The sequence below is a fragment of the Monodelphis domestica genome, chromosome 1 (assembly GCF_027887165.1).
Source record: "Monodelphis domestica isolate mMonDom1 chromosome 1, mMonDom1.pri, whole genome shotgun sequence".
Taxonomy (NCBI): domain Eukaryota; kingdom Metazoa; phylum Chordata; class Mammalia; order Didelphimorphia; family Didelphidae; genus Monodelphis; species Monodelphis domestica.
In genome coordinates, this window is record NC_077227.1 from 353,105,085 (window position 1) to 353,130,672 (window position 25,588).

The 25,588-nt window shown below is 36.6% G+C and overlaps 1 long non-coding RNA gene across 1 annotated transcript in view; it reads left to right on the forward strand.

Annotated features, from left to right (window-relative positions):
• The window catches only part of LOC103096644 (uncharacterized), a 171,267-nt gene extending 161,953 nt beyond the window's left edge, over positions 1-9,314 (forward strand). The window contains exon 4 of the long non-coding RNA XR_008915144.1: positions 8,621-9,314. This is a non-coding gene — a long non-coding RNA (uncharacterized LOC103096644). The remainder of the gene's footprint in view (positions 1-8,620) is intronic.
• The last annotated feature ends 16,274 nt before the right edge of the window (positions 9,315-25,588 follow it).

The following is a 25,588-nucleotide window of genomic DNA, read 5'->3' on the forward strand; positions in this document are numbered from 1 at the left end:
AAAATGGCCAACATACTGTGAAATTGGATTCCTGGAAAGTACAATCCTGTGAAATTTTATTCCAGGAATTGAATTGGTATGACTGACATAGCAAGTTTGAGTTTTGTGTTGATCTATGACTCATTCCAGAGCCTGTGGCAGTATTTATTTTACTTGGTTCATGAAAGTTATAAGTAAAAGGAGTATTCCTATAAAGTTGCGTGTAAACAGGACTTTGGTAAATTGAATTCTATTTCTCCATTAATTTACGCTGATCTTTCTAAGATGTCGTTCAGTCATTTCATTCATATCCAACCCTTCATAACCCCATTTGGGGTTTTCTTGGCAAAGATACTGGAGTGGTTTGCCATTTCCTTATCCAACTCATTTTACAAATTAAGAGACTGAAGCAAATGGTGATAAACGACTTGCCCAGAGTCAAACAGCTAATATCTGTCACAGGCTGGATTTGAACTCAGATCTTCCTGATTCCAGGCTTAGAGTCCCCTACCTTATCCTCATTTCCTTTTATCTTAAGTGGCCAGTGGCATAATAGTTCTGCATCTACTACTCTTCACTTGGACCTGTCTGTTAAGCAGCTTTTGATCTATTATTATGTTCCTAAAGTGCCAGGAAAGCTGTAGGACATAGGAGAGATTCAATTCAACTCAATTAATATAAAACTTTGGTTGCACATGTGGTAGAGGTATGGAGAGAGAGAGAGGACTTCTCTTCAAGTCTCTACCACACACATCTATGAAAAGTAGCAATGCCATTGTGGGAAAAGCTTACTGAATTTATAGTCTGTAGTCTAGGGTAGAGTATGATTCAAATAATTACTATCTGTATGACTATGGGCAAGTCAAAGATTCTTTACATAGTTTCAGTTTCCATTTTGGTAAAATAGGGATCAAAGAAAAAGGTCACAGATTTTAGAGCTAGAAGGAACCACAGAAGATATTGTCCAATGAATTCATTATACACATAGCAGGTGATACTTGGTCAATTGAATTCTCCTTCCCCCCAATCTATTTGATGACATTAAAGTGTTCAGACCTTTGTCAGAAAAAGGCATCCCCCCAGGAAGCAGGATGTTGGCTCTGGCTCCTTGAACGAGGGACATGGACTGTTTTGGAATGACATAAAAACCCTTTATTGTTCCCACAATTTGTTGTGCAAATGGTTGGCCAATGAGAATTATGGGAACAGATTCTCACAAATAAATGAATGCCATCTGTCTATACATACATGACCCATCAGAAGAGGCGTGGAAAAGGCTCCACCCTATCTTGTGTCTTGTCTTTTGGGACTTTGCCAGCATTGCCTTTACCTTTGATTTTCAGTAAGGGGTAGGGAATTTTTTTCCCTTTCACTCCCCTACTCCCAGCACCACTGTACCCCTAACAATAGTAGTGGCTTACTTGAGATGCATCTGATATTAGCTATCAGTCTGTGTTTGCCTAAGTGAGCCTGAGATGGGATCTTAAGTCCCTGGCTGCCTTCTTTTGTAGTTTTCTTCCCTGAGCATGTCAGTTACTAGAGATCTTTGAAAAATAATCATTTCTAGCCTCGTGAGAGTCGAGTTCCGGAATTCTAAATTTTGGTCTTAACTGACCAGAGAGAGAAGAATCTCTTCAAAGAGAACACAAGTACTACCAGTATCATACTACAGTGGAAGAATTAACAAAAGCCCTACTTGGCTGACCTGGAGATCTCCAATCAGTGAAGGATTGTAGTGAATATCAAATGTCTATTCTAAAATCACACAAATGACCTTTACCTTTGTGGTGGTAGGAGAAATATAATGAATAATACAGCATCAGGAAGGGCATCTAGCAGAAAGGCCTTCTTTAGACACAATTTGGCCAGTTGTTTTTTTTTTTATCACTTTCCCAAGTTAATACAATTGGAATCTTATTGCCTTTATATCCAAACAGTTCAATCACATGAGTGAAGGTCTATGGGTTTTATTTACTCTTTAATTTGCCTCTTTGGAGGGTACATAAGAGTTTTCCTTCCATTTACTTGCAACATTAAAAAATATATTCTAGTTTAAAACATGCTAAAATTGTCAATATTTATGCGAGTCAGTTGTTACAGTTAAGTATCTGACCATGTCATCACCCTACTCACTAAACTTCAGCGGCTTCCTATCCCTATCTCCAAATATGAAATCCTCCATTTGGATTTCAAAGACCTTCATAATCAACCCTTCCCCCTTTCATTCTTCCTTTACTTTATTCCCCCACCAATGTACTCTTTAATCCAAGGACACTGACCTCTTTGCTACTCTATGAACAAGATCCTCCATTTCTCAGCTCTGGACATTTTTTCCTTGCTGTCCCCCATACCTAGAATTCTCTCCCTCCTGACTTCCCTACATTCATGCAAGTCTCAACTAAAATCCCACCATTTGCAGGAAAATATCCACAACCACTCAATCCTAGTCCCTTTCAGTTGTAGTTCTCACATATACTGACTGTATAAAGCTTATCTGTACATATCTGTTTCTCATCTCCTCCATTAGACTCTTAGCTCCTTGAGGGCAGACTGTGTTTTGCCTTTCCTTGTATTCCTAGTATTTGGTACAATGTCTGGCACTCAGCATACACTTAATACATGCTTATTGACTGACTAATTGGTTTTGTCAAACAACAGACATGGCTTCTTCTGGTAAGATCTATCAGAGTTTGCCCAGATACAGGCCTTTAAGAGCCAGAATCTACTTCACAGCATGATGAGTTATCAGAGTAGTACTTTTCTAGATTCTAGTTTTTGTTGAACATGTTCCTAATCAGGTCTCATCTGCATTTTTGGTTTTGGTTATAGAAATAATTTTTAAGGAAGGTTATTTACAAACTGGGATGGGCCTAAAAGAGAATGACCAGGATAGTTGGAGAACCATGATATGTGAAGAGTGGTAGAAAGAACTGATGTGAATTTAATACTTAAAGGGACATGATTTCCCCTTTAGAAAAGCTATCATATGGAAAAGTTTCTCATTTGTATTTTTCGACTTGCCATGGACTGAATTCTTTTTGCCTTTAGAGGACAAGTCTAGCAGGGGTAGGGGGAGTTTTCAGCGAGATAGATTTGGTTTCAGTGTAATGCTTTCAATAATTAAAGCTGTCTGAAAATGGTCTTTCTTAGAAGGTTGTGATTTCCCAATTATCACAAGTCCTCTAACAAAGTTCACAGGGTCATTTTTAATATCTTCAAGATGTGGAGGGATTTCTTGTCATGTAAGCACTGGACTAGTTAGTTGCCTTATAGGGTCCTTTCTCACTCTGAGATCCTGCAATTCTCTGATTCTGACTCATGAGAGAGGAAAAAATGGGACTGAGAATTTTATCTTGAGTTTAACTCTGGCAGAGACAGAACTTTATACTGATACATCTAGATTCGCCTCTAGCCTAGGGATAAGATAACAGAGGACTATGAACTAAGACCAGAGGGTACAAAATCCTAGCATTCTCAACTCAAGGCCTAGGAAGATAATGATCAGGAAGGTATTTCCTTTGGGCTAGATCTCTAGGAATGGGAATTTGGTTCTTCAGGGCCATCCACAATCCTTCCTCAAGTTCTGTTCTTTGGACTTTACCCAATAGCCATTGGATAAAGACTGGGCCAGATCAACTTAGGGCTAAGGAGATGCTCTTTCCTCTTCTCTAATTGAATAAATTGAAATAATTTCTTTAGTGCAATTTTCTGAATATGAAATGCAAATCAGTTTCCTAGCAACCACCCCTCCTTACTCTGCCTTTTCTCTTCTCCCTTCAATGATCAACTGAAAATTAGTCCAATTACCTGTAGAAGACTCCAGGTTTCTCAGAAACAAAAGGGGCACTCCGGAAACATTCTTTATGAGGGCACAGAATGCGTGTCTGGGCCTAGGCTGATTAAAACGTAACCAGGGACAGCAAAACCACTATCTCTGTCTGCTTTGATAGATGGGGATTTCATATCCCTCTAGACTGGCTCAGGCTGCTTATTTCATAGAGAAACAATAGCAGAGTCTAAGGGGAACCATATTTCCCTATTAAAAAGGATGTTATGGTGCCCTGGAAAAATCCTGGTATTGAAACAAGAAGACTCTGGTTGAAGTCCAGTTTTGCCACTCAAGTAGTTAGTATGATTTAGTTTCCTTCTTCTTCTTCCTTTTTTTTTTCCTTCTAAACCTTTACCTTCCATCTTAGAATCAATACTGAGTTTTGGTTCTAAGGCAAAAGTATGGTAAGGGGTAGACAACGGGGAGTAAGTGACTTGGCCAGGGTCACACAGCTAGGAAGTGTCTGAGGTCAGATTTGAACCTAGGACTTCCTTTCTCCAGGCTTGGCTCTCAATTCACTGAGTCACCCAGTTGCCCCCAGTTTCTTTCTCAAGTAAAATGAGAAGATTGAATTAGATGATTTCTCAGGCTTCTTTCAGCTCTGGTAATTTCTTTTGCAAGGAACCTGCAAATTCTAAAATTCAATGTCCTTAGTTCTTTCTAGCTCTTACAGTCTACATGTGGGAAAAAATACTTTTTTGGGTGTATAATAGAGTGTGACTCCATAAATTCATTTCATTTAAGAAATTCAAGATAATGGACCTCCTTCTATCATTGCAGCTCTGCAATGTTCAATTTATAAACCTATGAGATTTTCCTGGGACATGGAGAGGTTAAAAGCCTTGCCTAGGTCATATAGCCCGTATGTTTCAGATGTGGAACTTGGGCCCAAAGTTTCCTGCCCAAGACTAACTCTCTAACCACTATACAACTCTGTCTTTCATTACTATTACATAATAATGATTAATAAGTGAAAATGTTATAAGAATAATAACTTTCTTTTACTATAGTACTAATTTAGCACTTGTACAATATAGCATATATAGTAGCATATAGTATAAATAGCATTTATATAGTGCTTTAAGGTTTGCAAAGTCCTTTATAATCATCTCATTTTATTTTTACAACAACCCTGGGAGATAGGTATTATTATTCTGATTTTACTGAGGAGGACATTGAGTCAGGTGGTAGCTAAGCAACACGCATAGGGTCATATAGACTCACAGATTCAGCACTCTTTTTACTGTGCCATATAGCTGCTATTAAGGAGATTCTATAACACTTCCATTGGAAAAAATGACTCTTTTCTCTCACTCCCATTTAACTGTAGAATGATTTGAGTTATTTGGCCAAGCTCTACTAGAGGGCAATCAATTAATTAGTCAATCAAAAAGTATTTATTATGCCTCAATTATGTTCTAGGCATTGATGACAACAAAGATAACTGAAAAAGTTCCTGCCTTCAAGCAGCTTACCTTCTATAGTAGAGGAGTTCTCAAAATGGTACATGCATATCCCTTGGGAGAATGAGAAACTTGTCAAGGGGACGCATGGAATATTTGATATGTAACTAGATTTTGTTATTGAAATATCCCCAACAATAGTAATGCTCGTGAGAAAATTGCTTTAGAGAAAGGCAGATGAGGAGGAATGGGTAGGTAGGACAAGGGATGGACATTTTTAGAGACAATTGAAGGATTAGCACTGATTGAACCAATCCAAATGAATGAGGTTTGCATAGGAAACTCCTTATAAAAAGCCAGGGGAAAAACCCAGTGACATTGACCCATTGAAATATGATTCAGTTGATCTCAACACTCTCCAGAGGCTTTGAATTGATTTCCAAACAATAAAGCTACAATTTTTTGGAATACTATTGGAGAAGCATATCTCTTTCTTACTTAGATTTATTCACTAGACCCCAAATTCCATTTATAAAAACTTATCTCTGGAAATCAGTATTCTTCATTCTGGTCTCAATCAAAGCAAGAAACAAACTGTAGGCTGAACATTACGCATGAGAATCTCTTTCAGAAACAATATGAAGAATAAAACATGATCAGCAAGAAACAGAATCAAAGGTCTCACTAATTTATTTGACTGTGTTCTGATAAACTACTAACAACTTTATGCTATTGTGTCCATATGTTATATAGGTTTATGTACTTATTTATTTGTTTGTTTTAAAACCCTTACCTTCCATCTTGGAATCAATACTGTTTATTGGTTCCAAGGCAGAAGAGCAGTAAGGTCTAAAATAATGAGGGTTAAGTGACTTGCCCAGGGTCACACAGCTGGGAAATATCTGAGACCAGTTTTGAACCCAGGACCTCCTGTCTCTAGGTCTGTCTCTCAATACACTGAGCTACCCAGCTGCCCCCTATATAGGTTTATTTATGAAAATTTATTTAATTTTAATTTTATTTCCTACATGCCTGTCTGCATGGTAAACTCTAAAATTCATTATCTTTGAATGAATAGGGAGCATTAAAAATCAAGATATGTAGGCACTGAAAAAATGGGGAGTTCTGCCATAGGAGGACAACACATCTACAATGCACATAACAACCACATAAGTGCACATTTATGCATACATAGATATGAGGACATATAAATCATGTGTGTATACATATATGTGTGTACATGCAGGGTATTTTTTAGGAAAGGTAACAGGAGCTGGATGGATTAGCAAAGACCTTATACAGGAGTTAGTGCTTAAATTTGGCATTCAAGGAATCAAAAATCAAAGAGGCTGAGCTCCCGATGTGAGTATAAGACATGAGAGGAGGAATGCATTGCAGCATGGGGGAATCATTTGTGTAAATACATGGAAATGGAATGGAATTTCATATGTGAGGAACAATAAGATGGACAGTTTGCTGGACTAAAGAGTAAATTGGGTGAGGGGACAGGTAGGTGGCTCAACAGATTGAGAGTCAGGTCTAGAGATGAGAGGTCCTGTGTTCAAATTTGGACTCAGATATTTCCTAGTTGTATGACCCTGGGCAACTCACCATTGCTGTGGAACTCTTCTGCCTTGGCAAGAGTACACAATATTGATTCTAAGACAGAAGGTAAGAGTTTTTTTTTTTTTTAATGAGTAAATGAGAGTTATGTATTAAGCTGAAATAGTAGGGTTGTAGCCCAATTGTTTTATATACCAAGAAGTGCAGTCTTTGATCTTGAAGTTTGTTGAACAGGAGAGAGCTGTGGTTATTTCTGTGCTTGAGAAATACCACTTTGGTGAGGAAGTCTGAGGGGGAAAGCAAGGATATTCACGTTTTTAAGATTTCCAACTTTTTGAATTTTAAGATCCAACATTGATATTCCAAAGTTAGTATAAGACATGATATGGAGACATGAGATGAACGATTGGCAGCCTTTATTCCCTACAACCCTATATGAGGCTCAAGACTGGGACCCATTTGAATAGCATAAGAAGGACCCTGACTGTAGCACTCAGAGTCCATTGACAAGGTAGAACAGGTATCATAAGACATCAAGGCACTAAAGGTTTTCAAAAAAATTGTAGATTCTTTGATTCTAAGGTCGGTCCTAAGGTGTATTTTCCAGCTAAAAGACAGTAAGATGCTGTGAGGAGAGGGTGCAGAGTGACTTACTCCATACGAGCCAAGGGCTTAATCAGAATTTACACTGAAAATCAACATATATTTTGGTCTCATAGGGACACATTGAGTTTTTTTTTCCAAAACAAAGCAAAAGTTAATATAATTCAAAATGAGAATTCAGTTATTATTCTAGTTTTTCTTTTAACAAACTATGTGACCTTGGTCTGTGAGATGGTTTCAAGCTAGGATGTTTCTCATCTGTCCTTCCTGGTCTGGAGAGAGAATGAGGTCACTGGGGAAGCTATAATTGCAATCAGCTAGAAAGTGGTAGAACTGAAGACATCAGAAGAGTATTTGAACTATAGGAGTTGAAATAATGGTACCAGGAGAGGAGCTCTTAGACATACCCATACACAGGATATTGGGAAGGGAACAATGAGGAAGCTACAAACAGGAACCACTATTTCATGTGAGCTAAAGGGAACCACAGAATAATAAGTAGCCAACTTGTGCTGCTTCTCTTTTCTAAAGCTTTAACCAGGAGAGTATTTAACCAGAATTCTCTAAGTGGAATGTTGCTTAATAGGAATCTATTGCCTATCTATGGAGTTGGATATAAATTCTTTAATTTTTTAAAAAAGAGTTGTATGTTTTGACTCTTGTGAACCTCAGTGCTTGCAAGGGGATGCTGATGACCATGCATGGGGAGTGACAAATATCAATGTACCCAGATATGACCTGGGTAGGAGAAAAGAGCTGAAGGGAGAGATCTCTAAATTGTATTCAGACCCTTCATATGACAAGAAAGTCTCTCATACAGTAACAATAATATTATTATGCAATCATCTCCATTTAAATTTTATCACTTTCATCTTCTGTATAGATATTTGCTACTATTATAAAACATCAACATAATACTCATGGTCATATTCTTTCCTATCCTCTCTCTTGTCAAGGTTCATAAGCCCAGTGTACTCCATTCCTGTGGCTGATAAAAATGAAAACCAACACAAAAAAGTCAGTTGGTGAAAATGCAGAAATGACTTGCATATTATTTAGTGTCAAAGAGTTTTGTGGACTACAGAATTTCTGTGCCTCTCCGTACTCCCCAAGGACTAATGAAGTGTTCTTTGCATTCTCTTGTCTTAAATGGAGCCTTGGTACAGATGAGGACTAAAAGGTTTCTTTAACTAGGTTCAATATAATTGGCTCTTTAATTAAATGATTCCCTTTTTCATTGCAGGGCCTGATGTTTTGCTCATACTGTCCTGAAGCAAGAAATATCTTCTGGCACCATGACTTCCTGTACCAAAGAAGAAGCAAGTTCTTGATACCATACAAAGAATGGAGCTCCTGAGTTAGATAGTCTCCATTTGGTTCCTGTTTATGTGTAAGAAATGAGCAGAGGGAAAAAGGAATCAATAGTTTGTTCCCTCTATGGATTTTCTGTGCACTTTCCATAACTGGCTGGATACTGCTGTACCCTGGTGTGACATTCCTTTCCTTTCCACTGGGACTTTTAAAAACTAAAGGCATCTATCTGAAAAAGAAAAAAGTTAGGTTTTATTCCTCTGAGATCATCATCTCGCAAAAGATTTAAAAAAAAATAACAGAATTATAGAATGTTAGAGCCAGAAGGGCTCTTAAAATGTAAAACATAAAATGTGTGAATGTAAAATGTAGAACACAGAGTACCTTAACTAACTGGGAAATTGAACATTTATGTTACAGGAGGAAGAGGACACAGGACATGGAATATCAGATCTGAAAGAATCTTTAAATTGTATAATCTACTATATACTTTTAGAGTTATGAAGGAACTTTTGTAATGGGCATTTACTTATTCAAATTTGCCTCCAAAAATCAATATGTATTTTATTGTCATAGAGGTATATTGAGTTTTTTCAAAATAAAAATTAATGTAATTCAATGAGAAATTCAATAAATATTCCAGTTTTTCCCTTAATGAACTATGTGATCTTACTCAGAGTGATTCCTCTCCCTAAACCTCAGAGTCCTTATCTATAGGATGAAAGGATGGGACTAAGATGTCCTTTGTCTGAAATATTATGTTCTAAGGCGCCTTCTATCTCCAACACATTATGTTTTACATTCTAAGGGTACTTCTAGGTCTTGCATTCTATGTCCTTAGTTCCATTCCACCCTGACATTTAGAATATAAATTCTATGTTTAAAGTTATTATTTTAAATCACCAACATCCTACATCATAAATTCTCTTCCACTTATCACTTTCTTTGATTCTATTATGATGTATCTCTCCCAACCTGTCATGGGGACTTGTATAAGAAGGCAGATTTCTAGGAGCATTTAAAACAGCTAATTATAAAAAAATTCAATAACCAACTCATAGTTATATAGTCTGTTATTTGCCAAAGACTTTGGTTTCCCCTATGGTATGACAAAAACAATCCCTGTCTTTAAGGAGCTAATTTTCTATCAAGATCAATAATATATACATTTATAAGTAATAAATTCAAAATATATACAAGAAAATTCAAGATTATTTGGATTTAGGAGAGGCAGTAGCAATTAGGGGCATTAGCAAAACCTCCAAGAGGCTTTGGGTGATGAGTCCATTGAGTACGAGTGGCTAATCTGAAATTGATGATCAATGGAACCTCTAAGAGGTTCTAGGAACAAGATCACCATTCTTGTTGGCTCTAAAAGATGCTATCTGCTCTAGTTTGAACAAATGTATGGTTTGAAACTCTTCACCATAGGTAATTTGACCCAGATTTTTAACCTTAATTTTAAAGCAGGATGTCAAAGAGCAATAAAAGTGACTCAGTTTTTCTAGGGACTGAGAAAGTAAATCAAAGGAAATGAGCAAGAGGAAGGAAAGGTTGAATAGTCTTAGCCTTCCAGGGACATGAAAGACATTATGGAAATGAGTGAAGAGATAACGTATTTGAATGGAATCAGAAGGGATTTGGGTTAGACATGCTCCTTCTATCTTCAGAATCTCTTCAGATAACACTATCTCCCTGGTCATCCTTTCTGGTACTGATTTTTCATTCTTCTCTCATTTTTCTCCAACTTCATTGTTCCTGTTGGGGGAGTTGGAATGCTTCTTTCTTTCTTTTACTACTTCCAGACTCTCTCTTGTCATTAACTAACAATTCCTTTGACTTTGACCCAGTCCATATTCTGGTGGCTGTTATCCACCACACTTCAGGACAGTGCCATGCCTTTCTCAATTAATTTGATGTCTGTCTCATAGTCCTTATTTCCACTTAGCTGCTATATTCATACTGGGAAACTATAAAATACAAGTTGTTCCTTCAACCATGCTAACTTCTTAGTTCCTTAATATACTAAACTTCCTTGTACTTATTATGCTATACCTAAGCTACACATAGAGATAATAATCTCTGTATGTTTTCTAACCCACAGATGTTTTGCTTTTGGGTTCCCAAACTCCAAAATTCCTTTATCTATAATGTTAAGGAGAATTTGGGAAGGAAATAATGAACCAGAGTGAAGAAACAGAGTTGATGGAATGAAGGGAACCAGGAAGTACAAGAGAGACCCTGAGAATTCTGGGTTGGAATTCTGAGGAAGATAACTTCCATCAGGGAGTTGGATTGAGGCTCTGGAAAAGAAAACATCTCCAAAATCCAACTCTTTTTTGCCTTTTGACCTTCAGTCTGTTCCTGAGATAAACCAGCCAGTTCCTGAATATCTTTTTGATCCTATACTTACTAGAGACTATAATCAATGTGGGCTTAGCCTAGTTTAGTCATCTTAGTTGGGGGAATTTTAGACAAAGAGAAAGTAAGTATAGCCTCAGCTTTGCTGAGGACTGAAGTGACTTTTTGCAAAATCAGAAGGTGGGAAAAAGGTAGTATTTATTAGTATTAGGGAAACCTTCAGCCCACATCCCTTATCCTATCCTAATCAACAGCTTAAAATAAACCTGTTATCATTTAAGTGGAGAGACATTGATTATCAATCTTTCTTGAGTAGAGGGCAGCCATTTTGCTCTCTGCACCAGAGAAGATCATTCACCCTAGACTGGGTTAAGTAAAATTGCAGTGACCTGTCTAAATTACCATTTAATAGTAATCTCTGATTCTCAAATTCTTTGCTTCTTCTGTCTGTTTATGCCTTGCCAAAGCACACCACCAGATTACTTTCATCATTCACCTTTGTTCCTATTCATATGATGCTGATTGCAGCAGGAAGAAGTTATGCAACCACACTCACTGAGTCTATTACAAATTTATATTAACTAATTTAACCTGTACTTTCATTCCAGCAAGGCAAATATTCTGTGGTTGCTATTATGACTTCTTTTGGGGTTTTCTTGGCACAGATACTGTAATAGAGGGGAAAAAGGGCTAAATGATTTGCCCAGGGTCACAAAACTTGTAAGTATTTGAGATTGCATTTGAACTCAAGTCTTTTTGACTCCAAATCCAGTGCTTTATACACTGAGCTGCCTAGCTGCCATAATAGATTAGCTATCCCATGGCTATATCAAACCATTTCTTCTCAAGCCTTCCACATCATCTAATTCAGATTCTTTCCTTCTCTTGCCTGCCACTACCCTGAGGCAGTATGTTATATTAGGTTATACTATAATATATGTAGATTATACTAGGAACTGCACTATTTTATAGATGTAGAAAACTTGGTCTTCTAGGAGGGAAAATATTTGCCTAATGTGCAACTAGGTAGTGACAAAATCAGGATTGGGATTTCTATCTTTAGATCTTTGTCCAATGAAAAAATTCATAAGGTAGGCCTAATCCTTCTTCTTTCCCTGATTAGACCAGTAACTTTTCAAAGTTAGAATTTAGAGATCATGGAATTCAGCAACTTTCCTGATTAATGATTCAGTAAGATCAGGAAAATGTTCAATTTTGGCCTTAACAGATTTAAAGTGAGATAATTTCTTTCCCTTGCCCTTCATTTTCTTTTCTCCCCCCCCCAAATATTTTTATTTATTTCATTAAATATTTACCAATTAAATGTAACATTTTTTGGGTGTGGACTCAAGTGGAAAAGGTACTTAGAACTGCCTGATCTCTACCAAGTTACTTACCAAAAAACTCTGATATAATAATGCCTCAAAATAAATTCTGGAGTAGTAGAACAGATGGAGTGAAACAATTTTTCAGGTGAAGATAATTTAGAAGGTTGGCAGGAGGGATCTTTTGCACCATGGTGTGAATGGAGTACAGACCAGTTTGCCAAGGCAGGTCCCATCTTGGCAAGCCAGCCCAGGACTTGGTTGTTGCTAAATCAGCAGCAAAGGCTTCTGGAGTTCTCAACCACAAATAGTAAGGGGGATCAGACAAGTTGTCAAAAGGAGTTCATAGGGGCTCCTTTGCTGGCTCTGGGTGCAGGATTCCATTACATTGCCTATGCTTAGATCCAAATCATAGTCTAGGTAGCAGACTAGGGCAAGGAATCACACTAGCACATAACAGTTCTTGCTGACACAAAAGAGCAGGGGATGTTGGTCACAGTTTCAGGGCAGAAAAGATTACTTGTGGTTACTAGCTCTCAGGTCAGGAAAGTATTAAACACACATCTCCTTACATCATTTCACCTTGGAAGAACTAAAAACTTATAGATCCCCAGAGCTAATTCTGAAGGCAGCTATGTAATGAAACTGAAGCTAGAGACATTGCCTCCTTCATTAAAAGAACAGTGGCCACCTGTAATAGTTTTTAAAGTCATAACCAAGAAAAAGGCCAGAAAATGAGAAAACTACAAAAAAGAAAATCAACATAAGGTATTTTGGTGATAGGGAAGACCAAAATACAAACTCAGAAGAAGACAACAAAACCAATACTGCTGCATCTAAATGTGAATTGCTCTTAAGCCCAAAGAGAATTAATGAAAGATCTCAATAAGGATTTTAAAAACCAAATAAGAAATATGGAAGAAAAATTAAGAAAAGAAAATAATGCAGGAAAATCTCATGAAAAACATAATTAACAACTTGATAAAGGAGGTGCCAAAAATACTGAAGAAAATAATATCTTAAAAAACAGAATAGGCCAACTGGTGAAAGAGGCACAAAAATCCACTGAAGAGAAGAATTCTAAAAAATAAAATAGTAAAATGCAAAGAGATATACAAAAATTCACTGAAGAGAACTCCTTAGATGGAAGAATTGTTCAAATGGGAAAAAGAGGTATAAAATTCATTGAGGAATAGAACTTTCTAAAAAGTAGAAGTGGCCAAAAGAAAAGGAGATATAAATGCTCATTAAAATAATAATTCCTAGGGGTTGGAGCCAAGATGGTGGTTTAGTAGCAGTGAAAGCTGAAACCACTCTGACAGTCCTTCCAAACCAATCTTTAAAAAGTGCCTCAAAATAATAGGAGGAGGTGGAGTCAAGATGGTGGCTTAGAGGCAGCAAAAGTTCAGACTCCGCAAACCCTTCCTAATCAAATAAAAAAAAAACCACAATCTTCAAGGGAACTGAAAACCAAATCTAACAACATGACAGAGCTAGGGAACCCTCCTTCTGGACTCAACTTAAAAGGTACACCCCACATAAAATCCAGGATTCTAGAACACATGGGTTTAAGGGGAAGGAAAAAGGAAGATTCCAGGACCTCTCCCCCATCTACAGTGTTAAGCCTCCAGGGGTAGCTGGAATTTCTGGGTGGGCAAGGGCGCTAGCCAGAGGGAGTACCTTGCTGATTGTGCCAGGATCAGAGTGTTGAACACAGGTAACAGGGAGGGACCTGGAGGAGAAGCGCAGAGCAGGAAACCTAGGCACAACCAAGACACTCCATTTTGCCACCCTCCCCCTTTCTTGAATTTTTGACTTCAGGGTACATCCAGATCTGCAGATCAACTCTGCCTAGGCTCAATCTTATCAATAGGGCAGTTAAGAAGCATTCAGAGGTCAAGGAAGCTCAAGGTCTAACCCCTCCCCCAGACTGCTCTGAGATCCTTGCTGACTAAGCTCAAAGGAAAAAGTCTGCAACAAATTACAGTCAACAACCTTGATAAAAGGATAGGAAGCCCAGCTCTTTTTCAGCTTCTGCTGTCAGATGAGGAAGATCTGACTAACCTGACCAATCAGTAGAACAGAGGAGAAGTCCCTTCAGGACAGAAGAGCCCAAACCCACAGAACAAGCACATAATTAGAGGAGTAAGACTACAGGTGATTACAAGGAGGAGAAGAAGGGAAAAATATGAGTAAACAACAGGAAAAGAAAAAAGAAATTACAATTGACAGCTTCTATCCAGGCAGTGAACAAAGAGCAAATGGAACAGAGGAGGACCAAGGAACACCAAGGAAAAACACAAACTCCAGTGAACTGGACACAGACTTTGGAAGAACTCAAAATACAATTTAAAAATCAATTAAGAGAGGCTGAAGACAACTGGGAAAAGAACTTAAAAAGCAAAACAAGTCACCTGGAAACAGAAAATAGTATCTTGAAAGCCAAAATTAATCAGATTGAAAATGAGAAAGGAGATGAAAGATGAGGCAAAGAAGATGATAGATAACCTAAAAAGAAAATCAGATCAGAAGGAGAAGGATGACCAAAAAGTCAGGGATGAAATTCAGTACTTAAAAACTAGAACCCAACAACTAGAAGCAAATGACTTCACAAGGCAGCAGAAAATATAAAACAAAATCAAAAGAATGAAAAAATTTAGGAAAACATGAAACACCTCATCCATAAAATGGAAGATCTAGAAAACAGGTCCTGGAGAGGCAACTTAAGAATCATTGGATTATGGGAAGATCATGACAAAAGAAAAAGCCTTGACATCATTCTACAGGAAATTACCCAGGAAAACTTCCCAAACATTCTAGAGCAAGAGGGAAAAGTGGGGATTGAAAGAATCCACAGATCACCTACCAGACTTAATCTCCAACTGACAAAACCCAGGAATGTTATAACCAAATTCAAGAACTATCAGACAAAGTAAAAAATATTACTAGCTGCTAAGAAGAAGTCATTCAGATACCATGGAACCACAATTAGGATAACACAGGATCTGGCTGCATCTACACTGAAGGACCAAAAGGCATGGAATATGATATTCCAGAAAGCAAGGGAACTAGGTCTACAACCAAGAATCAACTACCTAGAAAAAACTGACTATATTCTTTTTTTTTAATGAACTCAAGTTTATTGAAATACAATGATCACAGTAGCTAAGTGGCTTAGTGGATAGAAAGCCAGGCTTAGAGACAGGAAGTTCTGGGTTCAAATTTGGACTCAGACATTTCCTAGCTGTGAGCTCTTGGGTAAGTCTCTTAACCCTCTTTGTCTAGCCCTTACCACTCTTCTACCTTGGAACCAATACACAGTATTGATTCTAAGACAGAAGACAAATAAAAACTGACTATATTCTTGAGGGGGAAAAGTATGGCCATTTAATAAAATAGAAGACTTCCAAGCATTCATAAAGAAAAAAACAAACTTGAACAGAAGTTTGATGCCCAAACACAGAACTCAAGAGAATCACCAAAAGGTAATTAAGAAAGGAGAGAAAAAAAACCCAACTTTTTTTTAATGGACCCAATAAGTTGAAATGATTTGTATCCCTAGATATTGGTAACTCTTAAAAAATTTTAATATCACCTGTGTAGCTAGAAGAATTATACTTAGAACAGTGACAAACTGTAGAGGATGAAATGCCAACATATATATATATATATATATATGTATATATATATATATATATAAATATATATATATGTGTGTGTGTGTGTATACATATATGTATAGATATGTATATATAAACACACACAAACACACATGTATACATACATATGTACAAACACACATATGTATAAAACTAGAGGTAAAAAGGTGGTTAATACTAAGAGAAATGAGAAAAGAGAAAAAATGGGGTAAATTTACATGTCATAAAGAAGCGCATGGTGGGAGTGGGGGAGAATGCCAATACACTAGAATAGTAAAGAGGTTGGAGACAGGAAATACTTAATTCTTACTTGCATTGAAATTGACTCAAAGAGGGAAGAACAATCAGATTCATTGGGGGCAGAGAATTGATTTGCATCCCATAGAGAAGTAACAAATGGCCTGGTGGGGAGGGAAATAATACAAGGGAGGGAAAGTGTGTGTGGGGTAGAGTAAAAAGGCCCTAAAGAAAAATAAGAGGAGAATAAGAAGGGGGGGGGAGGGAAGCAAAATAAGGGTGGGAAATAGGGGGACTGATTAAAAACAAAACATTGGTGTAGAAGTAATAGTGAAAGAAAAAAAGGGCAGGACTAGGAGTGGAAAAATGTTGGGAAATACACAACTGATAATCATAACTCTGAATGTGAATGGAACGAACTCATTCATAAAACACAAGCAAATAGCAGAGTTTATTAGAAACCAAAATCCTACCACATATTGTCTACAAGAAACACAGATGAGGAAGGTAGACACACACAGGGTAAAAGCAAGTGGATGGAGCCAAATTTACTGGGCATCAACTGAGAAAAAGAAGGCAGGAGTTGCAATCATGATATATCTGACAAAGCCAAAGTAAAAATAAATCTAGTTAAAAGAGATAGGGAAGGTAATTAAATCCTGATAAAAGACAGTACAGACAATGAGGAAATATCAGTATTCAACATGTATGCACCAAATGGCATAGCATCCAAATTTCTAAAGGAGAAACTAGTGGAGCTCAAGGGTGCAATAGTTAGAAAAACTATACTAGTGGGAGACCTGAACCTTCCTCTATGAGATCTAGATAAATCAAAATAAAAAATAAATAAGAAAGAGATAAGACATGTGAATGAAATCTCAGAGAAATTAAAATTAGTAGATATGTGGAGAAAAATAAATAGAGACAAAAAGGAATATACCTTCTTTTCAGCAACACATGACACATTCACAAAGCTTGACCATGTACTAGGGCATAAAAACATTGCAAACAAGTGCAAAAGAGCAGAAATAATATATGCCACCTTTTCAGATCATAATGCAATAAAAATAATAATTAGTAAGGGTACATGGAGAGGCAAATACAAATTTAATTGTAAATTAAACAATATGCTTCTCCAAAATCGGTTAAAGAACAAATCATAGAAACAATAATTTCCTTGAAGAAAATGACAATCATGAGACATCCTTTCAAAATCTATGGGATGCAGCCAAAGCAGTACTCAGGGGGAAATTTATATCCTTAAGTTCATATATTAACAAATTACGGAGAGCAGAGGTCAATGAATTGGGCATACAAATTAAAAAAACTAGAAAGTGAACAAATTAAAAATCCTCATATGAAAACTAAATTAGAGATCCTAAAAATTAAAGGAAAAATTAATAAAATTGAAAGTCAAAGAACTGTTGAATTAATAAATAAGACTAGAAGCTGATACTTTGAAAAAACAAATAAAATAGACAAAGTACTGGTCATTCTAAATAAAAAAAGGAAAGAAGAAAAGGGAGACCTCACCTCTAATGAAGAGGAAATTAAGGCAATCATTAAAAACTATTGTGTTCAAGTATATGGTAATAAGTATGGCAATCTAGTGGATATGGATGAATATTTACAAAAAATATACCTTGCCTACATTAACAGAAGAAGAAATAAAATGCTTAAATAATCCCGTATCAGAAAAAAATTGAACAAGCCAACAAAGAACTCCCTGAGAAAAAATACCCAGGACCAGATGGATTCACAAATGAATTCTATCAAACATTCAAAGAACAACTAATCCCAATATTATACAAACTATTTGACAGAGTAAGCAAAGAAGGAGTTCTAACAAATTCCTTTTACGACACAAATATGGTACTGATTCCAAAGCCAGGCAGATCAAAAACAAAGAAAGAAAACTATAGACCAATCTCCCTAATGAACATAGATGCAAAAATTTTAAATAGAATACTAGCAAAAAGACTCTGTAAAGAGTTAAAATTCAACTGTTATGATTAAAATTTAGGGGAAACTGAGGCAAGTAGAAATTAGGTTCTCTATGCAAAGAGTATTATATTTTAGAAGTTTATTTAAGATTAAGAACTTAAGAATATACAAGTAAGAAAAGCACGTGTCTAGGCTAGAGAGAGAGAGGCCTAGATAACCTCACCTACATAATGAAAAGACACGTCTGCTTGCAAGGTGAAACAGGAAAGACAAGAGACCCCACCATAGGTGGAGACCCTTTAAATAATAATTTGCTCTCGGCCCAAGTGAGAATTCAGTGAGATTACAAAGCATTCATTCTGGGGAAATGGAGCAAGGACTTCTGGGGATTGAAGTCCTGGATTCAAGTCTCTATTTTTACAACTCCAGCAAGTGATCATAAGGGTTATTCATTATGATCAGGTGGGATTTAGACCAGGATGATTCAATGATGATTCAATATTAGGATAAACATCCATATAATTGACCCCATCAATAAGTAAACCAACAAAAATCACATGATTATCTCAATACATGAAGAAAAAGCCTTTGACAAAATACAACACTCATTTCTATCGAAAACACTAGAAAGTATAGGAATAGAAGGGCCTTTCCTAAAAAAAATAAAAAGTATATATTGAAAACCATCAGCAAACATCATGTGCAATGGGGAAAAACTAGAAACATTCCCAATAAGATCAGGAGTGAAACAAGTATGCCCATTATCACCTCTATTATCCAACATTGCACTAGAAACACTAGCAGTAGCAATTAGAGAAGAAAAAGAAATTGAAGGTATTAAAATTGGCAATGACAACACCAAACTATCACTCTTTGTGGATGATATGATAGTCTACTTAAAGAATCCTAAAAAATCAACTAAAAAGATAGTTAATAATCAACAACTTTAGCAAAGTTGCAGGATACAAAATAAAACCACACAAGTCATCAGCATTTCTATATATCTCCAACACATCTCAACAGCAAGAATTAGAAAGAAATTCCATTTAAAATCACCCTAGACAATATAAAATACTTAGGAATCTATCTGCCAAGACAAACATAGGAACTATATGAACATTACTATGAAACACTTTCCACAAAATTAAAACTAGATATAAATAATTAGAAAAACATTAATTGCTCATTGTTAGGATGAACTAACATAATAAAAATGACAATCATACCCACACTAATTTACTTATTTAGTGCCATATGCATTGAACTACCAAAAAACTTGTTTATTGAATTAGAAAAAAAAACCTATAACAAAGTTCATTTGGAAGAACAAAAGATCAGGTATATCAAGGGAAATAATGAAAGAAAAATGTGAAGGAAATTGGCCTAGCAGTACCAGATCTCAAATTATACCATAAAAGCAGTGATCATCAAAACAATATGGTACTGGCTAAAAGAGAGAAAGGAGGATCAGTGGAATAGACTTGGGGTAAGTGACCTCAGCAAGACAGTCTATGATAAACCCAAAGATCCCAGCTTTTGGGACAAAAATCCACTATTTGATAAAAACTGCTGGGAAAATTGGAAGAGAGTATGGGAGATATTTGGTTTGGATCAACATCTCACACCCTACACCAAGATAAACTCAGAATGGGTGAATGACTTGAATATAAAGAAGGAAGCTATAAGTAAATTAGATGAACACAGAATAGTATATGTGTCAGACCTTTGGGAAAGGGAAGATTTTAAGACCAAGAAAGAGTTAGAAAAGGTTACAAAAGGCAAAATAAATAATTTTGATTACATTAAATTAAAAAGGTTTTGTGCAAACAAAACCAATGCAATCATAATTAAAAGTGAAGCAACAAATTAGGAAAAATCTTCATAACAAAAACCTCTGATAAAGATCTAATTACTCAAATTTATAAGGAGCTAAATCAATTGTATAAAACATCAAGCCATTTCCCAGTTGATAAATGGGCAAGGGATATGAATAGGCAATTTTCAGATAAATAAATCAAAACTAAATCTCTAATAATCTGAGAAATGCAAATCAAAACAACTCTGAGGTATCACCTCACACTTAGAAGATTAACTAACATGACAGCAATGGAAAATAATGAATGTTGGAGGGGATGTGGCAAAGTTGGGACATTAATGCATTCTGGTGAAGTTGTGAATTGATCCAACCATTCTGGAAGGCAATTTGGAACTTTAAAGATTAAAATTTAGGGTAGACTGAGGCATCTGAGGCAGGTAGAAATTAGTTTCTCTCTGCAAGGAGTATTATATTTTTAGAGGTTTATTGAAGATTAAGGATTAAAGAAAATACAGGATAAGGAAAACATGCCTAGGCCAGGGAGGCCTAGACAAGACCTCACCTACATTATGGAAAGAGCCACGTCTGCCCCAAAACGGAAGTCCAAAAAAACACAAAAGCCTTTGCAATCAGCTTAAGTCCTTCCTCGATCTCGGCCCACCTTACAATTGCATGAGATTACAAATCATTTTGGGGAAGTGGAGCAAGGGCTTGTGGGGATTGAAGTCCAGAGTTCTAGTCTATTTTTTATAATTCCCTCGTTTGATCATCTGAAAAAAATTAATTTTTTTCCAAAGGATCATGAAAACATAATCAATTTAAAGATTACAATAATTTGAGGATAAGAGAAAAAAAAGAATAAAACCAATAATTGCTGAACGCATTGACAAAAAGCCACTTAGGGGGCAGTTCCCTTTGGCATAAAAGTATACATACAAATAAATGTTCAATCAACCATACCCAAAGTTCAATTTTGTGCAGCTGGATGGTCTGGAGGCTTCTTCATGGTATCTTCTCCAACAGTTCAGTTCTGGATTCAGAGAGGTAGCATCTTCTTTACCTAAAATTCTTCTCAAAAGGAATTTAAACTTTGCAATTTAAATAATGATATTTTTACATTTCCCCCGTTAAGAGGGTGATTAAAAAAAAAGGATCACTTATGGATGCATGGCTGAGGTATGAGGTATATGAATCAATTGGCAAGAGATATTAAAAAGATATCAGAAAAATCAAGAAGAAAAGAAAAATTTCTGGATGAAAATATAGACTATCAAAGTCTTATGTGTAAAATTCCAAGTAAAAAGAAAAATAAATCTATAACAGATCCTTGAATCAGGGCCCAATCAAAATGATTTAAGCAATGATGCATTTACCCAGTCAGTAGCCAGGACTAAAAAAAGGTACCACACTATGAGAGGCAGAAGAGGGGACCAGATTATAGGAGCCAAGTAGGAGCCAAGTTTGGGGATACTCGTCTTTGAGTATCTTCAGAGTGAGTGTGGATACAAGGAAGGCCTACATCTTAACATAAGTCAAGTGTCGCAACCCCACGTCTCACATTAGGTTCAAAACCTTTGTATTGGCCTAGAAGTGCATCAATCCATCCTGGATTGGCTTTTCTTTGGCTCTGTGCAATGGCTTTGTGTGTATATCTTGTCCTGGAATCAGACAGAATCATTAAGCAAAGTCCCATAATTTTTTAAATAATTAGTGGCATCGTTTTTATAGTCTCTAGCTTTTTAGGGCATGCATTAGCAAATGTATCTTACACTTGTATTACTGAAAAGTCAAAAAGCTAAAGAAAATCTTAATGCTGGTTACATGTGCTTCAAATATAAAAAGGAGAGAAAAAAATAATTAAAAACTGAAAAAGTATATTGCACATGCAAGAAAAATATAATGAAAAAGAGCTTTTAAAATTCAAAAATATAGCTTATAATCATTGACACACTGTGTCAGCTAAGAAAATAAAGATTGCAAGACTTTCTCACCAAAAATGAGATCCATTCCTCTTAATATCTGGCCATGATCATTGTGAGTAGAAGGCAAATGAATTGAACAAGGTTAACAATTTTTTCATTTTTAAAAATACAGTAGTACAACTATGTAGTTATCAATATCCCCAAAATTCTCAATAGCCCAATTAATTACAATAGCAAACAAACACACTTTCACATTTCACATAAGTCGTATGACATTTAAAAGCCTATGAATTGATGGATATTTGTCACAATTTTTACAAATGTAGCAATCTTTCAACCTTGGTATTCAAACATATTTTTAAACAAAGTAAAACTCATCTTGGGTTAAGAACATAATCAAGAAATCTATATATCATTCTGGTAGAAGTAAAATAGTGAGCTGAAGAGTATAAATAAAGAGGTGCTCCTTTTTTGGAGGCTTTTTAGGGGTACAAATGCCCTGAGATTAACTGCCCAACTTCCATTCACATATTTAGAAATATGGGAAGGTTGTGGGTTATACAATGTATTTCACTTCAGCTAGAATTGGCCTTACCTCGTGGCAGGGGCAGGCAAAAATAACCAGAGATTGTTAAAAAATTCCAAAAATCACATTTAAAAAACCCTTAAAATCATTTGAGATATTTAGCACATTAATTTTCCAAAGGTTGTTATACAATTATAACCAGTTCTGAAGTCCATCTATCCTCGGCAAAATAGAAAAAAGCTGTTTTTTTTTTTTCATATGGGCTTAATTACAATAATATTTGTTCAATAGTTATAGGAGAAAAGCAACAGAATTTCAAAACTCAGTACATTCAAAATAAATTCAATCAACCTTCAGTGTAACAGAATATTGAATTCAATAATATATGAATTTAACATCACAAAGTTAAACCTTAAACAAAAAATGCAATAGAATACAGAGATTTTTATAAACCATTGGAGTTTGAAATGCCTCAAAATTTATCTTTTAGTCTCTTTGAAGTTCTTTAGGTGTGTTTTTTTTCTTCTTTTAATTAATTATCCATTTAAGTGTCTATTGTCCGAAGACAGAGTGGTAAGGGCTAAGCAATGGTGGTAAAGGGACCCATCCAGGGCCCCACAGCTGGGAAGTATCTGAGGCCAGATTTTAACCAAGGACCACAGGTCTTTAGGTCTGGCTCTCAGTTCGCTGAGCCACCCATTTGCCTCCCCAAAGTTAGCTGAGTCTTCTCCCTGATATGCAGGTGAAGTCAATAAAATTACCAGAACAGTCAAAAGATATTCTTTTAAACAGCCCATTGCTTTTTAAGTTCCTGCTTGAAAAATATGTTTCTTCTCCTCTCCATTCTCTCTCTCTCTCCCCTGCTCTGATACCTCCTCCTGCCCCAGTCCACATGGAGCCCAGGCCGCCCACGTGGAGCCAATACCCTCCCCCCCTTTTTGTTACCCACCAAGGATCTGGGTTTGTTGGGCATGCAGGTCACCAGTGATTGAAATCTTAGTTGAATCAGGTGGGCCAGATGAGTGAGAGAAAAGTCCACTGGGATGGGTAGGGCCGGGGCCAGAGCTAGAGCGCAGACAAGCAGGGCTGAGTGGAGCGGGAAGCCTGGGTGAGGCCAGGAGAAGCGACTGTCTGAAGCAGATGGCAGTGGCAGGCAGGCAGGAGCTGATCAACAGCTTTGCGAGGGTAAAAAAAAGACAAGCAGGGCTGGGAGCTCGGGCACCAGGTGAGAGGCCAGGAGCAGAAGCAGGAGCCGGAGAGGGCCACAGGCAGGAGCTGATCAAGATAGTTTCCTAAAAAGCATCTTGGAGAAACGTGGCTTAAAAAAATCATTATCTAGGCTAAAAAATTTGAGAAGTTCTCATCCCTTCATGGTCGCCAACTTTAAAGATTAAAATTTACGGGAGACTGAGGCATCTGAGGCAGGTAGAAATTAGTTTCTCTCTGCAAGGAGTATTATATTTTTAGAGGTTTATTGAAGATTAAGGATTAAAGAAAATACAAGATAAGGAAAATGTGCCTAGGCCAGGGAGGCCTAGACAAGACCTCACCTACATTATGGAAAGAGCCACGCCTGCCCCAAAACGGAAGTCCAAAAAAAAAAAACACAAAAGCCTTTGCAATCAGCTTAAGTCCTTCCTCTATCTCGGCCCACCTCAGAATTGCGTGAGATTACAAAGCATTTTGGGGAAGTGGAGCAAGGGCTTCTGGGGATTGAAGGCCAGAGTTCTAGTCTATTTTTTATAGAACTATGCCTGAAGTTCTCCTAGAACTCTCAATAGATCTGATCATCCACTTTAGTGAGTCTTAAGAACAAGGGGTCAACTGAAGAAATCAAATTATAATAAATCTCAGCATGCTGCATAGCTTCCATGGCCCAAACAATCTCAATATTGGGATTGTTGCCATAGGCTTTGGCTGGCAGGGAAAGTGCTATTTGAGCAGCCAACAATAGCTCTCAATCACCCAGCACATCCAGGCAGAAAAAGCCTTCAACAAAATACAACACTAATTCCTATTGAAAACACTAGAAAGCATAGGAATATAAGGGCCTTTCCATAAAATAATTAGTGGTATTTATTGGAAACCATCAACAATATCATCTACAATGGGGACAAGTTAGAAACCTTTCCAATAAGATCAGGAGTGAAGTAAGGATGCCTATTATCACCACTAATTTTTAATATTGTATTGTTAATGCTAGCTTTAATAATTAGAGTAAAAAGAGAAATTGAAGGAATTAAAGTAGGCAATAGGAAAACCTATCTTTGCAGATGATATAATGATATACTTAGAGAATCCTAGAAAATCAACTAAAACTAGTTAAAATAATTAATAACTTTAGCAAATTTGAGGATAACAAAATAGACCCACATAAATTGCCAACACTTCTATATGTTTCAAAAAAACCCCCCAAAACTTAACAGCAAGAATTTTAAAGAGAATTTAAAATCACTCTAGACTCATGTTGGCAAACCTATGCTCTGTTTGTCAGAGGGGGCTATTCCCCTACCCCTCTCCACACAAGCCTGAGGAGATTTTTCATATAACTTACCCCTCTGCCCAATAGCCCAATGGTAGTGCTTCCTCCCTCCCTTGACTAGGGTAAGGGAGAGGCTCACATGTATTTGGGAGGGTTGAAGTTTGGGCACTTGGTATCTAAAAGATTTGCTATCACTTCTCTAGATGATATAAAATACTTGGGAATACTTGGTGTCTCAGTTGATTGATAGCCAGGCTTAGAGATGAGAGGTCCTCGGTTCAAATCTGGCCTCAGACACTTCCCAGTTGTGTGACCCTGGGCAAGTCCCTTGATCCTCATTGCCTAGCCCTTACTGCTCTTCTGCCTTGGAACCAATTGATTCCAAGATAGAAGGTAAGGGTTTAAAAAAATACTTGGAAATTTATTTACCAAGAAAAACACAGAAATTATATGAACACAATTGCAAGACACTTTTTAGACAAATAAAATTAGATCTAAACAATTGGAAAAATATTAATTGCTCATGGGTAAGCCAAGCTAATATAGGAAAAATGGCAATCCACCCTATGTCAAAAATGAAAATGATAATCCTTCCTAAATTAATTTACTTATTTAGTGCTATGCCAAT